This window comes from Oryx dammah, unplaced genomic scaffold (genome assembly GCF_014754425.2).
Source record: "Oryx dammah isolate SB20612 unplaced genomic scaffold, SCBI_Odam_1.1 HiC_scaffold_8, whole genome shotgun sequence".
NCBI classification, from domain to species: Eukaryota; Metazoa; Chordata; class Mammalia; order Artiodactyla; family Bovidae; genus Oryx; species Oryx dammah.
The window spans coordinates 18441083-18461374 of NW_024070192.1; positions in this window are offsets into that span (position 1 = coordinate 18441083).

Below are 20292 nucleotides of genomic sequence, written 5' to 3' on the forward strand. Positions count from 1 at the left end.
TCCTTATAAGGATTAAAGGAGACAATGCCTGTAAAGTGATTGCTTAGCACAGACCCCTAAGCAAGAGTTTGGCAGAGTTAGCCACTGGTCTTGTTATTCTGAATGGGATGTCCCTGTCCCCACCCTCTGCTCCTTGATCACTGCTAAGTGGAAAAAGTCACTCTGCTAGCATCCTTCCCCTTGATGGTGGGAAATAGGTTTTACTAATAAATGCATATATGGTAGAGTGAGGACTGTGCTAGAATTCCCCTCCCAGAGTTGGGGGGGGGGTGGTCCCAGGGGTCTGGGCTGGATGAGGTGGACAAGGAATGTATGCTGTGGAGCTGGGGCAGGGCTGTGGCCCTGGGAGGAGGGTGGAGAGGGGCAAGGTGGGCTGGGCTGGGGGAGGGGAGTGGCACTAGAGTTGGGGGAGAGGCAGAGCTGGTGGGGAGGGCCAGCACCCAGTGAGGGAGTGAAAGAGCAAAGGAAGACAAGTTTATGTCCTGATAGCCAGCCTCTGCAAAATAAGCAAGACCCATGGAGGTGGGGAGAGGAACTTTCCAGGGGCCTTTCCCTCTGTCCCTTATACAGTGAACCCCAAGTCCCTTTGGGCCAATTAGCCTCCTAGCTGGGACTCATGAGGCTGGACAGCACCTTTAAGGGAAATTGCTGGAGAGGGACTTCCCTGGTGGTCCAGTGGCTAAGACTCCTCACTCCCAATACAGGGGGTCTAGGTTTGATTCCTGCTCAGAGAACTAGATCCCGCATGTCACAACTGAGACCCAGAGCATCCAGTAAAGAAAAAGAAAAACAATAGAAAAAAAACTGCCAGAGAGAAAATGCAATTTGCCACGGGTCACAGAAGAACAGCATCCCCTGACCACCTTCTCACCAGCCCCCGCCACTGTGATCCCCATGGAGGCTCTGTCCCCTCCCCTCCCCCAGCCACTTCTAGCAATTCCAGGGGGCTGCTGGGTTGGGGGTTACCCATCCTGAGGAAGATGCCAGGACATAATCCCTCCCCACCCCCACCCCCACAGCCCTCCAACCTTCCCAAGAGAGGTCAGCGCAGGGTTGGGCCGCCTGGCTTCCTTCCCTGGATCTATATTTACATGCTGTCTATCCCCAGCTGACCCCTCCCAGGCTGGCCAGGGCGGCCGCCAAAAGGCCAGAGCACTGCCGTGAGCCCAGGGATAGTGGCCTCAGGCACTCCTCTCCAACCCATAGCAACTTCAGGTTCCACAGGCCTGCCCAGTCCCTGGGGCTTGCCGGAGACCCACCCCCACCGCCCCCTGCAACCTGAAGACCACAAAAGTCACTCAGGATCCAACTTCCTGCCTGGCCTGAGACCTCACCCCCCCACCCCTAGATTTCCTGCCTTCTCTCCTCACAGATGCCCTGCCCCCATGCCTGCACTTCCTCTCAGGAAAACTGCCTCAACGTGAATTAACTGCCATAATGAGGTCTACTGTGTGAACACAAACTAACCTAACCCTCACCCACTCCTGGTAAGGGTATAAATGCCACAGAATCCAGAAGCTTTATACTCAAAAATATGCCTTGCAGGACTATCGATGAAAGTAAAAATCTAGAAAGAGCCCAAATACTCTGCAATAGGAGGGCTGTTAGTAAATTACAGGGAGTTACATCAATATAATGGACTATTACGCAGGCCCTAAAAATAACGGGCTTCCCTGGTGGCTCAGATGGTAAAGCGTCTGTCTGCAAAGCGGGAGACCCAGGTTCTGTCCCTGGATTGGGAAGATTCCCTGGAGAAGGAAATGCCAGCCCACTCCAGTACTCTTGCCTGGAAAATCCCATGGATGGAGGAGCCTGGTAGGCTATAGTCCATGGGGTCGCAAAGAGTTGAACACGACTAAGTGACTTCACATTCATTCATTCAAAAATAATGATGATGATGAAGAATTGATTGGATCAACTTGGTACAGTCACGAGATCCTGAGACCAAGCTGTTTGAAATTTCAGCTAAGAACCACATTCCTGGGCTCAGTTTTCTGCATCTGTACAATGGAGACCAGGACACGGGACTGACCTCACTCACAATGTTACTGAGAGGATGAACTGAAATCACACACCAGTGAGTCCTAGCTCAGTGCTGGCGCTCAGGAAGCAGAAGGGCATTCCTGTTTCTAAGGGAGGCATATGGTGATGTGGCCGTCATGGTGACAGCCAGGTGGAAAAGTAAGGTGGGCACAGGAAGGAAGGGGAGAGGCTTAGACAGAAATAGTTAAAATGCCATAGTGGTAGAGGTATATGGGGTATCAATTTCTTTCTGTTTTTTTTTTTTTTTTTTTTTTATTTGTTTTTGCTGTGTTGGGTCTTTGTTGCTGTGTGCAGGCTTTCTCTAGTTGCAGCGAGTGGAGGGGCTGTTCTCTAGTTGTGATTCGAGGGCTTCTCATTGTAGTCACTTCTTTTGTTTCAGAGCAGAGGCTCTGGGACTAGGGCTGAGTTGCCCCAAGGCATGTGGGACCATCCCAGACAGGGATCTAGCAGGCAGATTGTTAACCACAGGACCACCAGAAAAGTCCTCCTCCTTCTATTGGACTTTAGGTGCAAAAGGTTAATTATCCTCCTGAGGACAAATGGGATTTTCATTGATCACTGTTGTTTTCTTTCTTCTGTCCTTCCTTCCCTTTTGTCTTCATTTTCTACTTAAAAAAAAAAAAAAGGAAACCATGGCAGGTTTTTTAAAAAAATTAATAAATTTGTTTCTTTTTATGGCTGTGTTGGGTTTTAGTTGCAGCACAAAGAATCTTCATTGCAGCACATGGACTCTCTACTTGAGTGTGCTCAGGCTTAGTTGCCTTGCTGCATGTGGGATCTTAGTTCCCTGACCGGGGATTAAAACTTCGCCTCCTGCACTGGAAGCATAGCGTTGTAACCACTGAACCGTCAAGGACTATGTGAACATAGTCTTGAAAATATGTATCAAAATTGATGCTATTTTGTTTTACTATGAAATTTTTAATACATACACAAAAATAGAGACAATAGTACAACAACCCCCAATATATTCATCTCAGACTCAAAACTTATCAAGATTTTAACCTTAAAATCTTGCTTAAATCCCTGCCTACAACACATTTGTTTCATCTTTTTCCCCTCTGCTGAACCACTAGAAAGTAAATTCCATACATTGTGCCATTTTACCCCTATATTTTTCAGCTATGCATCCCCCCAACATTATACATTTTCTTGCCCAACTGCACCACCATCATCTCTGTCCAATCCAGAACCAAATTTCTCAGAATGTCTGTTTTCAGTTGGTTTGGGGTGGGTGTGTGTGTGTGTGTGTGAGTGTGTTTGTGTATGCGTTGGGCTGCACCCTCAGTTCCGTTCAGTCGCTCAGCCGTGTCCGACTCTTTGCGACCTCATGAATCGCAGCATGCCAGGCCTCCCTGTCCATCACTAACTCCCAGAGTTCACTCAAACTCATGTCCATCGAGTCAGTGATGCCATCCAGCCATCTCATCATCTGTTGTCCCCTTCTCCTCCTGCCCCCAATCCCTCCTAGCATCAGAGTCTTTTCCAATGAGTAAACTCTTTGCATGAGGTGGCCAAAGTATTGGAGTTTCAGCTTTAGCATCATTCCTTCCAAAGAATGCCCAGGACTGATCTCCTTTAGGATGAATTGGTTGGATCTCCTTGAAGTCCAAGAGACTCTCAAGAGTCTTCTCCAACACCACCGTTCAAAAGCATCAATTCTTCAGCTTCAGCGTTCAGCTTTCTTCATAGTCCAACTCTCACATCCATACATGACCACAGGAAAAACCATAGCCTTGACTAGACAGACCTTTGTTGGCAAAGTAATGTCTCTGCTTTTGAATATGCTATCTAGGTTGGCCATAACTTTCCTTCCAAGGAGTAAGCGTTTTTTAATTTTATGGCTGCAATCACCATCTGCAGTGATTTTGGAGCCCCCCAAAATAAAATCTGACACTGTTTCCACTGTTTCCCCATCTATTTGCCATGAAGTGATGGGGCCAGATGCCATGATCTTAGTTTTCTGAATGTTGAGCTTTAAGCCAACTTTTTCACTCTCCACTTTCACTTTCAGCAAGAGGCTCTTTAGTTCCTCTTCACTTTCTGCCATAAGGGTGGTGTCATCTGCATATCTGAGGTTATTGATATTTCTCCTGGCAATCTTGATTCCAGCTTGTGCTTCTTCCAGCCCAGCGTTTCTCATGATGTACTCTGCATATTAGTTAAATAAGCAGGGTGACAATATACAGCCTTGACGTACTCCTTTTCCTATTTGGAACCAGTCTGTTGTTCCAGGTCCAGTTCTAACTGTTGCTTCCTGACCTGCATACAGATTTCTCAAGACACAGGTCAGGTGGTGTGGTATTCCCATTTCTTTCAGAATTTTCCACAGTTTATCGTGATCCACACAGTCAAAGGCTTTGACATAGTCAATAAAGCAGAAATAGATGTTTTTCTGGAACTCTCTTGCTTTTTTCATGATCCATCGGATGTTGGCAATTTGATCTCTGGTTCCTCTGCCTTTTCTAAAACCAGCTTGAACATCTGGAAGTTCACGGCTCACATATTGCTGAAGCCTGGCTTGGAGAATTTTAAGTATTACTTTACTAGCGTGTGAGATGAGTGCAATTGTGCAGTAGTTTGAGCGTTCTTTGGCATTGCCTTTCTTTGGAATTGGAATGAAAACTGACCTTTTCCAGTCCTGTGGCCACTGCTGAGTTTTCCAAATTTGCTGGCATGTTGAGGGCAGCACTTTCACAGCATCATCTTTCAGGATTTGAAATAGCTCAACTGGAATTCCATCACCTCCACTAGCTTTGTTTGTAGTGATGCTTTCTAAGGCCCACTTGACTTCACATACCAGGATGTCTGGCTCTAGGTGAGTGATCACACCATCGTGATTATCTGGGTCATGAAGCTCTTTTTTGTACAGTTCTTCTGTGTATTCTTGCCACCTCTTCTTAATATCTTCTGCTTCTATTGGGTCCATACCATTTCTGTCCTTTATCGAGCCCATCTTTGCATGAAATGTTCCCTTGGTATCTCTAATTTTCTTGAAGAGATCTCTAGTCTTTCCCATTCTGTTGTTTTCCTCTATTTCTTTGCATTGATCACCGAGGAAGGCTTTTTTATCTCTCCTTGCTATTCTTTGGAACTCTGCATTCAGATGCTTATAACTTTCCTTTTCTCCTTTGCTTTTTGCTTCTCTGGGCTACAGATGCTGTGCTTACCGAGCTTCAAGTCTAAAGAAGGAGTCTGGAGTCAGCAATAGGCACATCAGTGGTTTAATGGATGGGGGAGCTTACACATCTGAAGCAAAGTCTTAGAGCAACACCCTACCATGTATAGCGGACAGAAAGCAGGACTTGGCTGCAGTCTTTGTTCTGGTGGGAAAGAGGAGATTGCCAATTGTGGGGGGAATTGATATCTGGTTTGTCATTAGTTAAGGACTTTCCTGGTGGCTTAGACGGTAAAGCGTCTTGTTTACAATGCGGGAGACCTGGGTTGAATCCCAGGATCGGGAAGATCCTCTGGAGACGGAAATGGCAACACACTCCAGTACTCTTGCCTGGAAAATCCCATGGACGGAGAAGCGTGGTGGGCTACAGTCCATGGGGTGGCAAAGAGTCGGACACAACTGAGTGACTTCACTTGTCATTAGTTACCAGGGAAACCAGCAGAGAGGCATGCCCCTTACCACTCGTTTGATAAGCTATCAGTAGCTGGGCCCTGGGGCAAGTACGTAGGAAGGTCAATCATGTGCGTGGGGTGCAAGTGAAGCAGGCACTGGCTGGGCAGGGGATGTACACAAGGCAAGAGAACAGCCATCTTGAGTGGCCTGACAAGACAGTGCGTGTTTCTCTATATACATTACTGTTGATGGGGTTCTCAAGGCAAGCACACTGAAGTGGTTTGCCATTCCCTCCTCTAGTGGACCATTGCCATTCCCCTGACTCCAGCGGTGTCAGAACATTTTGTTAGAACTCTCCAGCATGACCCATCCGTCTTGGGTGGCCCTATATGGCATGGTTCATAGTTTCTTTGAGTTAAACAAGGCTGTGATGGGCAGGGAAGCCTAGTGTGCTGCAGTCCATGGGGTCGCAAAGAGTCGGACACAACTGAGCGACTGAACTGAACTGATCTGTATACATTACCAGCACTGTGTTCTAGGCCTTGTTCTGTTGGTCCTCCTTTCACCCAGCACTATGGTTTTAAGATCCAATCAGGTTGCCCTGTGAACACTGAGGTGTTTTCATTGCTGTGGGGGCAACCCCCCACTTTGGCCTCTCTGCTATCCCAGAGAGAAACATCTGACTGCACCCAACTCCCCTCCAACAAATCGCGCTGCGTGCACACCCTCAGCCCTGTTCACCTATGGATTCAGTGAGAATCTCTCTGGGTTATACACGTAGAAACTAGGAGTGGACTTACTAGGTCATAAGCTGTAAATATATGTCTCCCTTTGACTAAGTACAGACATATTTTTCTCCTCAGTGTCTGCCCCAGTGCACACTCCCACACACAGAGCAGAAGGTTCCTATATTCCCATATGATTGATGTTATCCAGCTGTCTGATTTTTCCTACCCTGACTGAGGTATTATCTCACTGTTGTTTTATTTGCATTTGTCTGGTCACTCACTAAAGAGTTTGAGCATCTCTGCACTTGATGATTAGTCTTTCACATTTCCTCTTACATAAACAGTCTTTTTATATCATTGTGTTATATTTCTATTGATGCCTTTTTGGAGGCTGATTTGCAGGAGATCTGAAAGAGTCTATCCTTTGTTAGTTTTGGATCTTGCAAATATATTTTCCCATTTTGTCATCTCTCTCTTAACTTTGTCCACCTCATTGAACAGAAGTCTTTAATTTTGATTTAATTAAATATACACAAGAAGAAGAGTTTGGATTTGATTCAGTAGGCACTAGGGAGTCATTGCAGGTTCTAGAACTGGGGATGACATGATTAAAGTGATTTATTTGGAAGCTATATACAGGAGGAGTTGCCTGAAAAGAGGTAAATTGGGAATCTTTCCAGGTAGATGAGTCAATAGCAGAGGCAGGTGGATGCCATCCCAACCCTCATAGGACTTCCAGTCCACATGGGAGTCAGGGTTCAAGAGTGATCTGTATCTACAGCAAGTGCTGGAAGCAGAGGAGACTGGAGTTTGGCAAGGCTACCTGGAAACATTTACTCTGACTCCTGAGGAAAAGTAAGAGCTGGGCCAGAGATGAGAGAGGGGAAATATCTTGAGAGAATAAGAGTCTGGAGAATGGAAAACATTGAGACATAATCTGAAGATAAAGTGGGTGAAATTTGCTCAACAAAATCAAGTCACATGATGGAAAGCCTGCTGGGCTGGCAGGCCACATGGTGACCTCAAAAAATTGTTTCTTTCCCAGGCACCTGGGCCCAAAGCCAGGTGACAGGAGGTGAGGAAGGAAGGGCTGATAAGCAAGAGAAGCAGGAGGTAGAAGCCACAGTCTGGGAGCTTGGCAGGATGGGACAGGCAGAGAGCTCCCTTTTTTCTGAGATGGATCACAGAATGCTTTGCAGGCTGGGAGGACACATTTGCGGGCACCTTTATATTTTCAAATTTCAAAATAATACAAGTGTTGCAGGATGGGGGACCCCTTCCAGGCCCCGAAACTGGGCTCTTGTCTAACACTCGGAAATGAATTGTTCGAGGAGACACACGTGCTCACAAAGCAAGAGATTTTATTGGGAAAGGGCATCTGGGTGGAGAGCAGTAGGGTAAGGGAACCCAGGAGAACAGCTGTCACATGGCTTGCAGTCTCGGGTTTTATGGTGATGGGACTAGTTTCCGGGTTGTCTTTAGCCAATCATTCTGACTCAGAGTCCTTCCTGGTGGTGCACGCACGTCTTGTTCGGCCAATATGGATGCCAGAGAGAATTCTGGGAGGTGGTCGGACATGTGGTGTCTCCTTTTGACCTTTCCCCAAACTCTTCCAGTTGGTGGAGGCTTATTAGTTCTGTGTTCCTTACCAGGACCTCCTGTAGTGAAACAGCTCATGCAAATGGTTACTATGGTGCCTGGCCAGGGTGGGTGGTTTCAATCAGTGTGCTTCCCCTAACACATGCATATCATAAAACACTTAAAATTATAGAACTATTTAACATTGAGAATAAAAGCCTCCAATACCCTCCTCCAGTAACCACTGTTAATAATTTAGACTATTTTCCTCCAGATTGCTTATACATGAACACTAGTTTTGTTGTTATTCTTCAGTAGCTAAGTTCTGACTCTTTGTGACCTCAGAGACTGTAGCATGCTAGGCTCCTCTGTCCTTCATTATCTCCTGCAGTTTGCTTAAATTCATGTCCATTGAGTCAGTGATGCTACCTAATCATCCCATCCTCTGTTGCTGCCCCGCCCCCCTCTCCTTTTGTCTTTAATCTTTCCCAGCATCAGGGTCTTTTCTAGTGAGTCAGCTCTTCCCAACTGGTAGCCAAAGTATTGGAGCTTCAGCTTCAGCAACAGACCTTCCAATGGATATTCTGGGCTGATCTCCTTTCGGATTGACTGGTTTGATCTCCTTGCAGTCCAGGGGACTCTCAAGAGTCTTCTCCAACACCACAGTTCAAAAACATCAATTCTTCAGCGCTCAGTCTTCTTTATGGTCCAGCTCTCACATTCATAACATGACTACTGGAAAAACCATAGCTTTGACTAGACAGACCTTTGTCAGCAAGTGATATCTCTGCTTTATAATATGCTGTCTAGGTTTGTCATAGCTTTCCTTCCAAGGAGCAAGCATCTTTTAACCTCATGGTTGCAATCACCATCTGCAATGATGTTGGAGCCCAAGAAAATAAAGTCTGTCACTGTTTCCATTGTTTCCCCATCTATTTGCCATGAAGTAATGGGACCGGACGTGAATCTGAGTGAACTCCGGGAGTTGGTGATGGACAGGGAGGCCTGGCGTGCTGCGATTCATGGGGTCGCAAAGAGTCAGACACGACTGAGCGACTGAACTGAACTGAACTGATGGGCCCGGATGCCATCATCTTCATTTCTGAATGTTGAGTTTCAAGCCAACTATTTCACTCAACTCTTTCACCCTCATCAAGAGGCTCTTTAGATCCTCTTCACTTTCTATCATTAGAGTAGTATCATCTGCATATCTGAGGTTGTTGATATTTCTTCCAGCCATCTTGGTTTCATCTTGTGATTCATCCAGCCCAGCATTTTGCATGGTGTACTCTGCATATAAGTTAAATAAGTGGGTGACAATATACAGCCTTGTACTCCTTTCCCAATTTTGAACCAGGCTGTTGTTTCACATCTGGTTCTAACTGTTGCTTTTTGATGCACATACATATAGGTTTACATCCTTTTAAAAAAATCATAGAGGCTGAAAGCAGAATGGTGGTTCCCAGAAGCTGGAGGGAGGAGGAATGAGGAGTAATCATTGAATGGGTAGAGTTTGTTTTACACAATGAAGAGTTATAAAGATGAATGGTAGTGATAGTAGTGTAGTATTATGAATGTATTTAATATCACTAAAGTGCACACTAACAAATGATTAAGACAGTAAAATTTATGTTATACATATTGGGGAAAATAATGAATTAAATAGTGTAGAAAAGGAGAAAACAAAAGAACAACAAAAAGAAGTAGAGGACTTCTGGTTTCTGGTCCAGCATATAAGAAGGCTAGAAATCTTCATTCTGTCCTAAAAACAAGTAAAGAGAAGAACAAATGAAAAAACAACAATTCTTTGATCTGCCAGAGAAGTCAGGTCACAAGGCAAACTATTGTGGACCCCCCACCCCCCCAAATTGGAAGGACAGACAGGCAGATACAGAGGATCGCAATTTACCTAAGCAGAAACCGGCACTGGAACCACTGTTAGCAGGAAAACCTGAACTGTGACTGACAAATTGCTGGAAGTTTAGCGTAGACATGCCCGGGAGTTGAACACTCCAAGGGAACACAGTTCTAGTGGGACCCAAACTTTTGTGAGTTTATCCAAGTTTTATATCCAAGGGCTCTACCAGGTCCTCACAGAGAATATCAGAGAAAAATCCTCTCATGCTTCTGACACCGGGAGGGGAAAGGAACCATTCTGAAATATCCTAGAGCTAGGAGAAACTATTTTATGAGACCTAACCTGCTGGGAGAGGGGGAGGCAGTTGTTTTGTTTTGTTTTAAGTATTTATGTATTTAGGTACAGCTGGATCTTAGTTGCAACATGAGAACTCTGAATTTAGCATGTGGGATCTATTATAGTTCCCAGACCAGGGATGGGACCCTGGACCCCCTGCATTTGGAGCAGAGTCTTAGCCCCTGGACCACCAGGGATGTCCCCCTGCTGGGATTTTACCGGAGACTAATTTAATAGAGAATAGAACAATTCCAGCCCCCTGTAGTCATCCTACCCCACCTGTGGGGAGAAAAACCTGAAAAGTACAGGTTAGGTTCACAATCTAATAGGACAGACTCACCAAAAGAGAAGACCTAATCAGACCTACAGAGTGCTTTCCCAAGTTCCCACCACGTTATTAAAGGCCTATTTACCTTAATTCCTTTTACCTAGCACTTCATATCTGCCTTGCAGCAAATAACTGCAAAGCACACTAAAAGACAAAAAAACACAGTCTGACGAGGCAGAACAAACCAGAGTCCAGTATGGCATGAATTTTAGCATTAACAGTTTAGGATTTTTAAAAATTATGATTAATATGCTGATGCAAAGAGCTGACTCATTTGAAAAGACCCTGATACTGAGAAAGATTGAAGGCAGGAGGAGAAGGAGATGACAAAGGATGAGATGGTTGGATGGCATCACCGACTCAATGGACATGAGTGTGAGAACTCCAGAAGTTGGTGATGGACAGGGAGGTCTGGCGTGCTGCAATCCATGGGGTCGCAAAGAGTTGGACATGACTGAGCGACTGAACTGAACTGAACTGACGCTGAGAATTTAATAGAAAAAGCAGGTGTCCTGCAAGAAAGATGGACAATATAAGCAGAGGGATGGAGAGTCTAAAAAAATTATAAAAAGAAATGCTGGAGATCAAAGACACTGTAACAGAACTATAGAATGCTTTTGATGGGCTCCTTCGTAGACTGGACAGGGCTGGGAACAATCCTGAGCTTGAGAATATGACAACAGAAATTTCTGAAACTGAAAAGCAAAGAGAAAGATGAGTAAAACAGAGAGAAAGAACAGGATATCCAAGAACTGAGTTTAACTACAAAAGGTGCAATATACGCACAGTAAGAATACCAGGAGAAGAAAGAGAGAAAGAAACAATATTTGAAGCGGTAATGATTAAGAATTCAGACTTCCCTGGTGGTCCAGTGGTTAAGAATCTGCCTTGCAATACAAAGGGCTGCAGGTTTGAGGGTTTGATCCCACCCACCAAGGGGCAACTAAAGCGTGTGCTCTGGAGCTTAACAAAAGATCCCACATGACAAAGATCCTGCATGCCGCAACTAAGACCCAGTACAGCTGCGGCAAGATAGTAAATATATACATGCGTACGTACAGACTGAGAATTTCCCCAAATCAATGTCAGGCAACAAGTCTCAGATCCAGGAAACTCAGAGAACATTAAGCAAGATGTTGATGTTGCCAAAAAACAAACCCAACAAAACACACATACACATAAAAGAACCCTGCAATAGGAACAGGTATATCTTATTCAAACTTCAGAAAATTAAAGCTAAAGAAAAAAATCTTGAAAGAAGCCAGAGGGGGAGAAAACTCCCGATCTATCTATAGAGGAACAAAGGTAAGTTACATTTGACTTCTCAGAAGCCATGCAAGCAAGAACAGTGTTTAAAAGTGTTGAGAGTGAAAAAATACCAACCTAGAATACTGTATTCTGCAAAATTACCCTTTAAAAGTGAACAAGAGGGCTTCCCTGGTGGCTCAGTGGTAAAAAATTCGCCTGCCAATGCAGGAGACACGGGTTCAATCCCTGATCCAAAAATATGCCCCATGCCAAGGAGCAACTAAGCCTGTGCACCACAACTATTGAACCTGTGCTCTAGAGCCTGGGAACTGCAACTACTGAGCCCATGCGCCCTAGAGTCTGTGCTCTGCAACAAGAGAAGCCACTGCAATGAGAAGCCTGCACACTGCAGCCAGAGAGTAGCCCCAACTCCCCACAACTACAGAAACGCCTGAGCAGCAATGAAGACCCAGCACAGCCAAAAATAAATAAATAAAATTATTTTTTAAAAGCGAACAAGAAATAAAGATGTTCTCAGACAAACAAAAATGAGGGGAATTTGTTGTTAGCAGACCTATCTTGTAAGAAGAGTTAAAACAAGTTCAGCAGAGAAAAGGAAAATGGCAACTCAGAAATTCAGATTTATATAAAGAAAGGAAGAGTACTAGAGAAGAAAAAAGTGAATGTAAAAGGAAAACATTATTTTTCTTATGTTTTTAGAAAAAATATTTTTATCATTCTTAAATAACCTAACATAACAGTTTGTTCAAAATAATAATAGAAACAATGTATTTGACTAGTATGCTTGTGGGTGTGTGTTAGTCCTTAAGTCCTGTCTGACTCTTTGCAACTCCATGGACAGTAGCCCACCAGGCTTCTCTGGCTGTGGAATTCTCTAGGCAAGAATACTGGTGTGGGTTGCCATTCCCTCCTTCAAGGGATCTTCCCGACCTGGGGACTGAACCCAGGTCGTATGCTTATATACATATATATGTATGCCTATATATCAGTGAAATGAATGACAACTATGACAGGAGGGATGGGAGGAGGGAGGGAGGAATTAGGAATATTTTGTTATAAAGTATTTGTACAACCCATGAAGTGGTATAGTGTTTTTGAAAGTTGTAAATATATATTGCAAAGTGTAGAGCAACCAACTAAAAAACATAGGGGCAGAAAAGCATAATGATATGCCAAGAAAGGAGAGAAAATGAATTCATATAAAGTACTTAAAACCACAAAAGGCAGAAAATGTGTGGAAGAAACAAAGGAACAGAGAACAAAAGGAACAAATAGAAGATAGCAACAAATATGAATGCAACCATGTCAATAATCACCTTAAACATGTATGGTCCACATATACTAATTAAAAGATAAAGATGGTCAGAAAGGGTAAAAAAACAAGACCCAATTATATATTATCTATAAGAATCTCACTTTAAATATTATAAGTACACATATAGATTCACAGCAAAGGGATGGAGAAAGATATACCATGCTAACACTGATCAACAGAAAAGTGGAGGGAGTTCCCTGGTGGTCTAGTTAGGATTCAGTGCTTTCACTTCTGTTGCCCAGGTTCAATCCCTGGTTGGGAAACTAAGATCCCACATACTGCAAAGCATGGCCAAAATGAAAAAGTGAGGTTAGACATATTAATTTCAGACAAAGCCAACTTCAGAGCAAGCAAAGTTACCAAGGATAAAAAGGGCATTACCAATTAATAAAAAGGTCAATACCCCAAGAAGATGTACCAATCCTTTAAAAAAAAAAACAAAACTTATTTGGCTGTATCAGGTCTTAGTTGCCAAGTTGCCCCATGGCATATGGGATCTTGGTTCCCCAACCAGGGACTGAACCTATGTCCCCTGCATTGCAAGGTAGATTCTTAACCATTGGACCATCAAGGAAGTACCCAACCATCCTTCACTTATATGGGCCTAGCAACAGAGTGTCAAAATACATGTGCAAAAACTGATAGATCTGCAAGGAGAAATAGATGACTCCACTGTAACAGTTGGAGACTCTAACACTTCTCTATCAGAAATGGATAGACCCAGCAGGCAGAAAATCAGTAAGGACATGGTTGAACTCAACCACACTGTAAATAAACTGTATATGATTGACATCTATAGACTACTTATCCAACAACACATTGGTCTCAGACTCACACATGGAACAATCACCAAGGTATACTATATTCAGGGCCATAAAGCACACTTTAATAAGTTTATAACATTAGAAATCATACAACGTCTACCCTCAGACCACAATGGAATGAAACTCGAAATCAACAACAGAAAGATAGCTGGAAAATTTCCACATACTTGGAGACAGAGCAGCATATTTCTAATAACACATGGGATAAAGGGGAAATTTCAAGAGAAATTTTAAAATATTTTGAAATAAATGAAAACAGAAACAACTTATCCAAATTTGTAGGATTTAGCAAAACCATTGCTCAAATTTATATCAACAAATGCAGATAGTATTAGAAAGAAGAAAGATCTAAAATCAATAATCTAAATTTCCACTTCAGGAAACAAGAACAAAAAGAGTGAACTAAATCCAAATTCAACAAAAGAAAAGAAATAATAAAAAAGAATCAGAGCCAAAATCAATGAGGTTGAAAATAGGAAGTCAACAGAGAAAATCGACAAAACCAAAAGCTGGTTCTTTGAAAAGATCCATAAAATTGATAGACTTCTAGCCAGAGTAACTAAGGGAAAAAAGAGAAGAGAAGACACAAATTACTAATATCAGGACTTGTCTGGTGGTACAGTGGATAGGAGTCTGCCTGGCAATGCAGGGGACACAGGGGCTTCAGTCCCTGGTCTGGGAAGATTCCACATGCCACAGAGAAAATAAAGCCCATGGGCCACAAATAGTGAGCCCACGTGCTGCAACTGTGGAAGCCCCCTGCACCTAGAGCCTGTGCTTTGAAACAAGAGAAGCCACCAAAATGAGAAACCCATGTACCGCCATGAAGAGTAGCCCACAGTCACCACAATCAGAGAAAGCCCATACGCAGCAATGAAGACGCCACCAAAAATAAATAATTTTTTAAAAACTGCTAATACCAGAAATGAAAGAGGGGACAACAATACAGCTCCCATGAACATTAAAAGGATAATATAAGAATATCATAAATAGCTTTATGCCCACAAATTTGATAACCTAGATGAAACAGACCAATTCCTTAAAAGTTACAATCTGCCAAAGTTCACACAAGAAGAAATCTGAATAGGTCTTTTATCTATTAACGAAATTGAATCAATAGTTAGTAACCTTCCAAAACAATAAGGCCCAGATGGGTTCATTGTTGATTTCTACCAAATGCTTAAAAAAGAAATTATAACAATTCTCTAGTCTCTTCGAGAAGATAGAAGTGGAGGGAATAGTCAGCTCTCTATATCCCCAGGTTCCACACCTACAGATTTCAATTAACTGTGAATTGAAAATAATCCAAAAAACAATTTCCCAGAAATCTCCAAAAATCAAAATTTGAATTTGCTGTGTGCCAGCAACTATTTCTGCAGCATTTACAATGCATTTTCAACCATTTCCATATCATCTACATTGTATTAGGTATTCTGAGCAATCTACAGGTGATTTAAAGTATGTTGTTGTTGTTGTTTAGTCACTAGGTCGTGTCCCACTCTTTTGTGACCCCATGGGTTGTAGCCTGCCAGGCTCCTCTGTCCATGGGATTTCCCAGGCAAGAATACTGGAGTGGGTTGCCATTTCCTTCTCCAGGGCATCTTCCCCACCCAGGGATTGAACTCATGTCTCCTGCATTGGCAGGTGAATTCTTTACCACCAAGCCATCAGGGAAGCCCAATTTAAAGTGTATGGGAGGGTATATTCATACATAGGTTTTATACAAATACTAAGCTATGCTAAGTATTATAGTATTAAGTATATTATATACTAAGCTATACTAAGCTGTGCTATGCTCAGTTGTGTTAGACCCTTTGGGATCCCATGGACTATAGCCTGCCATGCTCCTCTGTCCATGGAATTTTCCAGGCAAGAATAGTGGAATGGGTTGCCATTTCCTACTCCAGGAGATCTTCCCGACCCAAGGATCGAACCCATGTCTCTTTCATCTCCTGCATTGGCAGGCAGATCTTTACCACTGCACCACCTGGGTCAACAAACTATTATAAAGTTTATATGGAGAGACAAAAGACTCAGAATAACCAATACAATATTGAAGGAGAAGAATAAAGTTCAAGGACAGATAGTACTCCAGTTCAAGATGTATATAAAGTTACAGTAATCAAGACAGTGTGGTATGATTGAAAGAATAGACAAATAGATCAGTGGAATATAATAGAGAGACCAGAAATAGATCCACATATATATATAATCAACTGATTTTAGACAAAGGAGCAAGGAGATACAAAGTGGCAAAGATTGTCTTTTCAACAAATGGTGTGTGAAATTCCCTGGTGCTCCACTGGGGGTTAGGCTGGGTGCTTTCACTGCTGTGGGCAGGGGTTCAATCCCTGATCCAAGGACTAAGATCCCACCAGCCTCATGGCAAAGCCTCTCCTGCAAAAAAATGACACTGAAACAACTGGACACCAACATGCAAAAACTTCAAAAATCAATCTAGACATGGATCTTATATCCTTTACAAAAAAAAAAAAAAAACCCTAAATGGATCACAGACCTAAATCTAAATCACAAAACCATAAAACTATACATCTTCTATATGTAGAAGATAACATAGAAAAAAACCTAGGTGACCCTGGGTATACTGGTGGCTTTTTTGGTATTGTACAACACCAAGGGCATGAAAAGATATCATTAATAAACTGGAATTAAAATAAAAAAACTTCTGTTCTGAGAAAGACAAGGTCAGAATGAGAAGACAAGCCACAAACTGGGAGAAAATACTTGCAAAAGACACATCTGATAAAGAACTGTTAGCCAAAATATATAAAGAACTCTTAAAACCCAACAATGAGGAAACAAACAGGGACTTACTGGCAGTTCAATCGCTGGTCAGGGAACTAAGGTCCCGCATGCTGTGTGGCACAGTCAAAAAATAAAATGAAAGGAAAACAACCTGACTTTAAAAATGGGCAGGAGATCTGAACAGACATCTCACCAAAAAAAGGATATTCAGAGGGCAACTAGGCATATGAGCAGATACCCGACATCATGTCATTAAGGAGTTTCAAATTAAAACAATGAGATTAAAACAAAGAACACACTTCTTAAAACGATCCAAATCCAAAAATACTGACATTATTTGGCAATATCTAATAATGTCCAATATATTTATACTCTATGATAAAGGAAATCTACTCCTAGAAATCTACAGGAAAAATGAATTCATATATCTACCAAAAGATATGCACAAGAACGTTTGAAACTTTTACTCAGTAGTCAAAGACTGGAAATAACCTGTATGCCCAGGAAAATTAGAAAGAATAAGTTGTGGTATACTTACACAATGGAATGGGCTTCCCGGGTGGCGCTAGGGGTAAAGAATCCATCTTTAAATGCAGGTGACATAAGAGACAAGGGTCGGTTGGGAAGATCCCCTGGAGGAAGGCATAGCAACCCACTCCAGTATTCTTGCCTGGAGAATCCCATGGACAAAGGAGTTTGGTGGACCACAGCCCATGGGGTCACAAAGAATCAGACATGACAGAATTGAGTTAGCACGCACATTTGCATACAACCCAATTTTCTGTTGTTGGAGGGGGCTGTGTTCCCTCCCTGTTGTTTGACCTGAGGCTAAACTATGGTGGAGGTGATGAAGATAATGGCAACCTCCTTCAAAAGGTTCCAGGCACGCACTGCCGCATTCAGTGCCTCTGAGCTTGTAGAAGGCCACCATCGACCCACGCCTCCTCCGGAGACTCCTGGACACTCACGGGGAAGTCTGGGTCAGCCTCTTGTGGGGTCACTGCTCCTTTCTCCTGAGTTCTGGAGTGCACAAGGTTCTGTTTGTGTCCTCCCAAGAGTCTTGTTTCCTCAGTCCTGTCTTGGCTCTATGGTGGGGTGACCTCCCCCAAGAGGGCTTATGCCATTCCCAGATCTGCTGCACCCAGAGCCCCTGCCCTTGCGCAGGCCACTGCTGACCAATACCTTCACAGGAGATACTCAAACACAGTTCTGGCTCAGTCTCTGTGGGGTCTTCGGGCCCTGGTGCCCAGAAGGTTTGTTTGAGCCCTCTGAGCATCTCTGGCCAGTAAGGGGTTTGAGTCCAAACGTGATTTTACCCCTCCTTCCATCTTGCTGGGGCTTCTCCTTTGCCCTTGGATGTGAGGTATCTTTTTTTGGTGGGAACCAACATTCTGCAGTCTACGGTTGTTCAGCAGCGAGTTGTAGTTTTGGAATTCTTGCAGAAGATGAGCACACGTCCTCCTACTCCTCCATCTTACGCCACAAATGCACCTCGTTATCAGAAGTCGCCTTCTCCTCGCTCATCTTTCCCTCACTATGATCGGATCTGGAGACGGAGGAGCAACAGCAGGCAGAGGAACAGCAGCAGCCCTGAGGGGCAGGAGGGGGAGTCACGGGGGCAGGGGCTCAGGGGCCTCACCATGTTGGATGCCTCACCCGGAATGGTGCCCCCTACAGCTGGAAACCCGGCTGAAACAAAACTCTCCAAGCCAGCCTTCAACAGTATGTGAATCGTGAACTTCAAGAGTATGTGAATCCAGATGTTCAAGTTGGATTTAGAAAAGGCAGAGGAACCAGAGATCAAATTGCCAACGTCCATCGGATCATCGAAAAAGCAAGAGAATTCCAGAAAAAAAAATCTACTTCTGCTTTGTTGACTACACCAAAGCCTTTGACTGTGTGGATCACAACAAACCGTGGAAAATTCTTAAAGAGATGGGAATACCAGACCACCTGATCTGCCTCCTGAGAAATCTGTATGCAGGTCAAGAAGCAACAGTTAGAACTGGACATAGGACAACAGACTGGTTCCAAATCAGGAAAGGAGTACGTCAAGGCTGTATATTGTCACCTTGCTTATTTAACTTATATGCAGAGTACATCATGCGAAATGCCAGACTGGATGAAGTACAAGCTGGAATCAAGACTGCCGGGAGAAATATCAATAACCTCAGATATGGAGATGACACCACCCTTATGGCAGAAAGCGAAGAACTAAAAAGCCTCTTGATGAAAGTGAGAGGAGAAAAAAAAAAAAAAGTGAGAGGAGAGTGAAAAAGTTGGCTTAAAGCTCAACATTCAGAAAACTAAGATCACAGCATCTGGTCCTACCAGTTCATTGCAAATAGATGGGGAGACGATGGAAACAGTGACAGACTTTATTTTTTGGGGCTCCAACATCACTGCAGATGGTGAGTGCAGCCACGAAATTAAAAGATTCTTGCTCCTTGGAAGAAAAGCTCTGACCAACCTAGACAGCATGTTAAAAAGCAGAGACATTACTTTGCCAACAAAGGTCCATCTAGTCAAATCTATGGTTTTTCCAGTAGTCATGTACAGATGTGAGAGTTGGACTATAAAGAAAGCTGAGTGCCGAAGAATTGATGCTTTTGAACTGTGGTTTTGGAGAAGACTCTTGAGAATCCATTGAACTGCGAGGAGATCCAACCTAAAGGAAATCAGTCCTGAATATTCATTGGAAGGACTGATGCTGAGGCTGAAACTCCAATCCTTTGGCCACCTAATGCAAAGAACTGACTCATTGGAAAAGACCCTGATGCTGGGAAAGATTGAAGTTGGGAGGAGAAGGGGATGACAAAGGATGAGATAGTTGGATGGCATCACCAACTTGATGGACATGAGTTTGAGTAAGCTCTGGGAGTTGGTGATGGACAGGGAAGCCTGGCGCACTGCAGTCCACGGGGTTGCAAAGAGTGGGACATGACTTCACCACTGAACTGACTAATGTCTACAATGGAATACTACTGTATGGCAATGAAAAGGCATTGAACCACTATTACGTGAAAGATCATAAATTAACCTCAGACACAATGGTGAGCGAAAGAGGCCAGATGTAAAAATATATATACTGAATGATTCCATGTATATGAACTCCAAAAACAGACTGAACTTATGGCAATAGCTCAGAATACTAGTGACATTTGGAGGGGAATACTGACTTTGAGTGAGCTTGCTCAATGTTGCTGCTGCTGCTGCTAAGTCGCTTCAGTCGTGTCCGACTCTGTGCGACCCCATAGACAGCAGCCCACCAAGTTCCCCCGTCCCTGGGATTCTCCAGGCAAGAACACTGGAGTGGGTTGCCATTTCCTTCTCCAATGCATGAAAGTGAAAAGTGAAAGTGAAGTTGCTCAGTCGTGCCCGACTCTTAGCGACCCCAGGGACTGCAGCCTACCAGGCTCCTCCGTCCATGGGATTTTCCAGGCAAGAGTACTGGAGTGGGGTGCCATGCTCAATGCTAGAAATATTCAATATCTTGATCTGGGTGATAGTTACATTATATATATATGTGTGCATGTATGTATATATATGTGTGTATAGACATGTTACATGTATATTATGTATACATATGTAAAAATGCATCAAATTGTATTCTTTAAGATGTGTGCAGTTTACTCTCTGAAAGTTATACCTCAATTAAAAAAGAAAAAAATAAAAG